Raw genomic sequence first — 6476 nt, forward strand, 5'->3', positions numbered from 1 at the left:
CTGATTCAGGGTCACCTGCAGCTCTTCGTCATCATGGTCATCCTCACAGGCTCCAGCAGGCAGGAGATCAGGACAACCTGGATGTCTCCCCAAGACGACTCCTGCTCTGTCCCCTCAGTCTGTGGATCCCAGATTGGTCCGATCAGCACCGATCATGCAGGACCAGCGTCACCTGCGAGGGACAGCCAGTGAAGGACTCACCTGGTCTGCACTCACCTGCCTGGCACCTCGTGCCCTTCAGTGCTGATGGGGTACCCTGGCCCCTCCTGTACTGACCAGTCAAGAACATCCTCTTGTCCTCTACCTGCAGGTCTGGGGGTGCCCTCTCCAGCCTGGTACAGTGTTGCCCCACTTCACCCCTGGCTGCCTGATCCTGTTTCCCAACACGGGGGGCAGCTCCCACATTCCCAGTCCCTCCCCACCTGTCCCACAGCCTCCCTGCAGGGTCAGGTTCCTCCTGCAGGAGCTGTGTCTGGTGGGAATAAACATGCCTGAAGGCAGCCTGTGCTCCACCGAGTCCCGACTGCTCCGGTCCAGAGCTGCTGTTCTGGAGACCCGTCCTGGAGAAACACAGGTGTGTTGTCCACAGGCTCTCTCTCCCCTTCCTCACCTCATTCAGGTGACAACCCCCACCTTCATTAATTTGACACCCTTGGGTCTCCAGGCGCTGGGCTCCTCCCCGAGTCGAGGTCCAGGAGGAGTTTCTTCCTGTTGGCTTCTCCCAGATCTTCCAGACTCCTCAGGCCTGAGCCGGGCTGGGAGGAGGGAACCTTCCCCGAGATCCTGGAGCCCGATGTCCAGACGAGACGACCGGAGAGATGGAGCCGATGGGAGAGGATGAGGGCATCAGGGCTCCTGGTGTCCGACTGGGAGAGAGCTCCGATGTTGGGGCGTCTGTCCTTCCTCTTGACTTTTCCTCTATCAGGATCCCACAGATTCCGGTTGAGCATGTTCAGTGTCACACAGGAATGTTCTTTGGCTTCAGCTGTCTGGTACCCCACTCCTCTCACCATTACAGTGAGCACAGAGAGACCCACTGGTTTAGTGACTCACCAATCCAGTGAATACCCAGCACAGTGACTATGTAATACAATTATTAATGAAATAGACTGACTATTTGTGTGCAGACATTTATTTCAGTGAACACTCAGTACAAACCACAGTGAATACAAGGTATAGTGAATGAATCATTATGTATTACAGTGACAAGCCACTACAGTAAATCTTTTACAGTGATTACTTAGCATAGTGACTACCAATCCCAGTGACACTACCCCCACTCCCCTCACCATCCCAGTGAATACCCAGAACAGTGACTATGTAGTACAATAATCATTCACAAAACAGAGTGACCGTTTTTGTGTGCAGCCATTTCTGTGAACACCCAGCAGAGTGAAGAGACAATTATTCCTAAAAGACAGTGACTGGTTTAGTGTCCAACCATTACAGTGACCATTTAATAAAATAAATAAGCAAAGACACGAACAAGCGTAGTGACTTACCATTTCAGGGAATATCTTGTAAACCATTACTGTGAATTTCCAACACAGACAGTTATCTGTGACAGTGAATACCCAGTACAGGGCCTATCGGTCACAGAGAATAATCATTACAGTGCTCATCTGTTACAGTTACACAGTGAATACAAAGTATAGTGATTAAGTAATTATCCATTACAACAAATACCAATCACACTGACAGGCCAGTACAGTGAATACCTGTTAGGGATTACTTAGTACTGTGACTACCAATCCCAGTGACTAACCAGTACAGTGAATAAAATAGTAAATATTCGGGACAAAGACTGGGCTGTGACTAAACATTGCAATGACTAAGCAGTAAACTCACTATGCAACACAAAAAAATATTCAGGAAAGAGACTGACTGGTTTAGTGACTAACCATCCCAGTGCATTCCCAGCATGGGAAATAGGCCAATGAACTAATTATTCAGTAAACAGACTGGAGAGACTGTCTGGTTTAGTGGTTAACAAGTACAGAGAATATCCAAGAAAAGGAGTCCTCATTAATTCTGTCAGGTTTTCAGTTGTTTTGGTACAAAGCGGTCCCTTCATTAAGTGACTCCTGCAGACTTCCGCTGATCTGGTCCGAACTTCTGTCTGTGTTTTCCAGGGAATCTCGTGGACTTGTGAGGAGGATCGGAGATGAACGACAATAACAAAAAGCTTTATTTACGTATTCATACTTGGTCAGATATTAGGATTAACATCATATGGTCAAAATCGTCATTTCTACACTGTCAAAGCTCAAATCTACGTCCAGAATAAACCGGACACTGAAGTAGTTCTCAGCCCTGTCTAACTGCATATTTGACAAATCTTTCACTTAAACTGAAACAAGTGAGACGTCATTAACACTGTCGGTGACAAGACCTGCTTCCACTGTGCCCCAGAGCTCAAGGGTATCAGACAGTCATCACTTCCACATCCAAACTCACAACCTTCTTCTTTGAAATACAGGTCAGGTGTGTCCCTGCACTGTGCGTCTCTAGACCGTATAAACACAGGTCAGGTGTGTCTCTAGACCATGTGCCTCTAGACTGTATAAATACAGGTCAGGTGTGTCTCTAGACTGTATAAACAGGACAGGTGCGCCTCACTCACCTCTCTCTCCTGCTCCGTGACTGAGCCAGTGGAGACATGCAGAAGGAGAGCAGAGAACAGGGTGAAGATCAGACTCACTCGTGCTGCGATCTCCTGTCAGGCTGGGCAGGGCTCAGAGTTCAAGTCAGGGGTAGGCTCTTCCTTTCCTGTAAAACACAAGTAGGAAGATCAGACAGCCTGCAGCACCAGTCCAATCTCTTCTTGCGGTCAGAGGGGTCATTCTGCTGCTGTATAGGGTTTTTATAAGCCATTACCCCCACAGACAGGGTCTGCTTTCTCAAGCAGGTGGTGTCGTCTCGGAGTCTGAGGTCACAGGGCAGGGTGACTGTGTCCCCGAGTCCGACTGCTCTGAGCTTGGCTCCTCCAGAGACCACAGCCCACACAGCAGCACCTGCAGAGACAATATAAAGAAGACGGAAAATCACATCGCATGACCCCACACATCACCCTGAACCACACACAGTGAACAAACTCCATTCTCTACCTGGCTGATCCAGAATCCCAGCTGTGCCTGGTCAGGACAGAGGTGGGACACTCCTGAGAGAGATCACCCTGATCTCACGGACTCCATCAGGGATCAGGACTTCCAGACTGTGTCCCTGTATGAGCGAACCTGCGGGACACGTCCAGCATCTCTATTAAGAAACAGGACAGCTCAGAGTTTTAAACCAACACCTGGAGACTCCACTGAGTAACACATGATACTCATTACAAAAAAATCCTTTGAGCAATCTTCCGTAGTGGCCTCAGGTTTAAGAAACAGACAAAGAGTACAGTGTTGCCCGAATAAACAGGCCTGAAGGCAGCCTGTGCTCCACCGAGTCCCGACTGCTCCGGCCCAGAGCTGCTGTTCTGGTGACCCGTCCTGGAGAAACACAGGCGTGCTCTCCACAGGCTCTCTCCCACTTCTTCACATTGTTTCATGGTTCTGATGACAACCCTGGGCTCATCCTGGTCAGCCTGAGTCTTCAGGGGGGTTCAGGTGCTGGGCTCCTCCTCCTGGTCAGCCAGAGTCTTCAGGGGGGTCCAGGCACTGGGCTCCTCCTCCTCCTGGTCAGCATGAGGCTTCAGGAGGGGGGGGGTCCAGGCGCTGGGCTCCTCCCAGAGTCGAGGTCCAGGAGGAGTTTCTTCCTGTTGGCTTCTCCCAGATCTTCCAGACTGCTCCGGATGGGAGGAAGACGCAGCCGGAACACCAGAGCAGGAGGTCAACATCTCAGCTCCAGTTCCCAAGACTGAGGCGGGTTCGCTCCTCTCCTTCATCAACCCCTCAGCCCCTGTTTCAGATAACTCACTACCCCAGTTACTTTACCCAAGGGGCACTCTGGGGTTTCAGTGAGAAGCCAACGAGCTCTGCTCCCCGGACCTGGGGGGACACACCTGCGTCACACTCACCGGGGACAAGGCTGAGAGAATCACACTGCACCTGCGCAGGGCTGGCGGAGCTCTCCTCGAGTAACTAAGAGCTGGGAGTGATACTCACAAGCACAGACAAGATGGCTTCTCCCTTTCGCAGCCTGAAACTGCAGAGTGTGCTGAACCAAACTTCAATGATCTCCAAGCATTGAGCGACTCACAAAAAGCTCAGAAGGGGACATGCAAATTTTACACTTGCATCTCTTGCAAAGTTTTTTAAATAAGTTGTAAATGTGTTAATAGAAATGGTTTAAAACTAAGATGTTTCATATAAACCGTTACAGTACAACATCTCCTAATCTTAGTTCAGGTGGGGAGCTGTGTCAGCATGCTTAGTCTGCAAAGGAACAAGTAATTATTATTCCCTGCTGAGAAGAATACAACATTTCAGCTGTGAAGCCTTCTTCAGGGGATCTCCTCATTTTTAATATTTCCATATACTTTTTTTAGTTAGTAAAATCAGACAATCTCATCTCCCACTTTCTGTGGGTGTGATCTTTATCTAATCAGAACTGAGCCATTAGATAAGAAGATTTATTCAGTTTGTAACAAAGAAGTATAAATATTGACGTTATTGCCATTAACTAGGGGAACAGACACAGGCCTGCAGGGTTGAAGTCAGCTCACAGAACTAATCTCCGCTATATTAAGGCGACTAATCAATGTCTTGCCTCCAAAAGAAAAAACATTTCTCACTTGTCCCAGGAGAGTGGCATTAAACAAAATTATCCAGTGTCTGGAGTCAGTCAGAAAAGCTCCTCATTAAAATCACGGAGCTCTAAACTGGAAACAAAGGTCTTCAACGCACAGAGAATAACAATTATAATTAATAATAAGTGCTTACACTTATATAGCGCTTTTCTGGAAACTGGAAACTTTTCTGGACACTCCACTCAAAGCGCTTTACAGGTAATGGGGACTCCCCTCCACCACCACCAATGTGCAGAACACTTACTTAAAAAAAGGATGTTTTATCATGAGCAGCACGCACAGTCACACCCCTGAAACGTGTACTAAACTATTTCAGACGCTTTTTGGAAGCGGACGTGTCGGTGCTGCTCTAGAGAGGCTCGGTCAGCGTGTGTCCGGATACTCACCGCTCACGCCGGGTCAGCCGCCCGTCCGCCGGAAACTCGCCCATTTCAAAGCCCACAGCGAGGTCGAGTGACCCGGTATATCGGCTGAGCATGAGACTCTGGTTATGATCTTCGCCTGTCGTAGAAAAGGGCAGCAGAGAAGAGCCAGAACAAATTCCGCCGCTACCGCAAAACAGCAAACACACCTGCTACATTCCCAACGAGGGAACAACATCCGGCGCTCTTTTATGACGTCAGGAAGCCTAATCGCTAACAAGGGGGGCGGGTCCAGGTGATATTCCTGGGCCTGATTGGACAGATGTGGTTTACGTACCTAAGGCGACGCCAGCGCATGTGATTCTCATTAAAACAATACTGGCTTGTATCTCTTGTAATGGACTTACACTGGCACGTTGTCGTATACACAAAGTGAAACGATCTGGGAAGAGTCCTGTGTTTGAACAGTTCGAAGTAGCTGCAAAGGCGTGTTTACAGACGATTTCGAAATGTAAAAACATGAAAGCTGAGCGGACCTTATCTTTATTTGCTGTTTGAACTTTTTTATAGTGTGTATTTGCATTGTAATATGTACCCCTGACGATGTAACTGATATGTTATATGCGCTCTTGTTTGTACTCTTTTTCCTCTTGTTTTACTAATAAAAAGTTAAAAAAATAAAAATAATAATAAATCGTACTGGCTAACTTGACTTTCCAGTAACCCCGTTTATTAATATAACAATACCATAGCACAACTCTCTCTCTCCAATTCACTCTTTCAATTGAAAAGATGCTTTAGGGTCGTAAAAGAGCTTCAGGATTTCCAAATCAAACATACATGCAGATCAGCGCTGCACAACAGGGGAAAATAAAGCAGTAAATATTGGTAAATTGGTGTGTTGATACAGTGTGTCCAGTAAGAGTCTGTACAGGTGTGTGTGTGTGTCTATACAGTCTGTCCAATAAGAGTCTGTACAGGAGTGTGTGTGTGTCTATACAGTGTGTCCAGTAAGAGTCTGTACAGGAGTGTGTGTGTGTCTATACAGTGTGTCCAATAAGAGTCTGTAAAGGAGTGTACAGTATGTGTCTATACAGTGTGTCCAGTAAGAGTCTGTACAGGAGTGTGTGTGTGTGTCTATACAGTGTGTCCAATAAGAGTCTGTACAGGTGTGTGTGTGTTGATACAGTGTGTCCAGTAAGAGTCTGTACAGGTGTGTGTGTGTGTCTATACAGTGTGTCCAATAAGAGTCTGTACAGGAGTGTGTGTGTCTATACAGTGTGTCCAATAAGAGTCTGTACAGGAGTGTGTGTGTATCTATACAGTGTGTCCAGTAAGAGTCTGTACAGGAGTGTGTGTGTGTCTAT

The 6476-nt window shown here is 47.6% G+C and overlaps 1 long non-coding RNA gene across 3 annotated transcripts; it reads right to left on the reverse strand.

Moving 5' to 3' along the window:
- Positions 1 to 1118: 1118 nt before the first annotated feature.
- On the reverse strand, positions 1119 to 5316 carry LOC148809884 (uncharacterized). 3 transcript variants are annotated; one of them, XR_016087141.1, is made up of 5 exons: positions 5134 to 5316; positions 3108 to 3236; positions 2878 to 3014; positions 2624 to 2769; positions 1119 to 2145 (listed from the first exon to the last, which is right to left on the reverse strand). It is a non-coding gene; the product is annotated as an uncharacterized LOC148809884 (long non-coding RNA). The 3 variants fall into 3 exon arrangements; XR_016087140.1 differs by having other exon boundaries at positions 1119 to 2769; XR_016087142.1 differs by having other exon boundaries at positions 1119 to 2769; positions 3108 to 3258.
- Between the last annotated feature and the right edge of the window lie 1160 nt (positions 5317 to 6476).

This window comes from Atractosteus spatula, unplaced genomic scaffold (assembly GCF_055471065.1).
Source record: "Atractosteus spatula isolate fAtrSpa1 unplaced genomic scaffold, fAtrSpa1.hap1 Scaffold_106, whole genome shotgun sequence".
NCBI classification, from domain to species: domain Eukaryota; kingdom Metazoa; phylum Chordata; class Actinopteri; order Semionotiformes; family Lepisosteidae; genus Atractosteus; species Atractosteus spatula.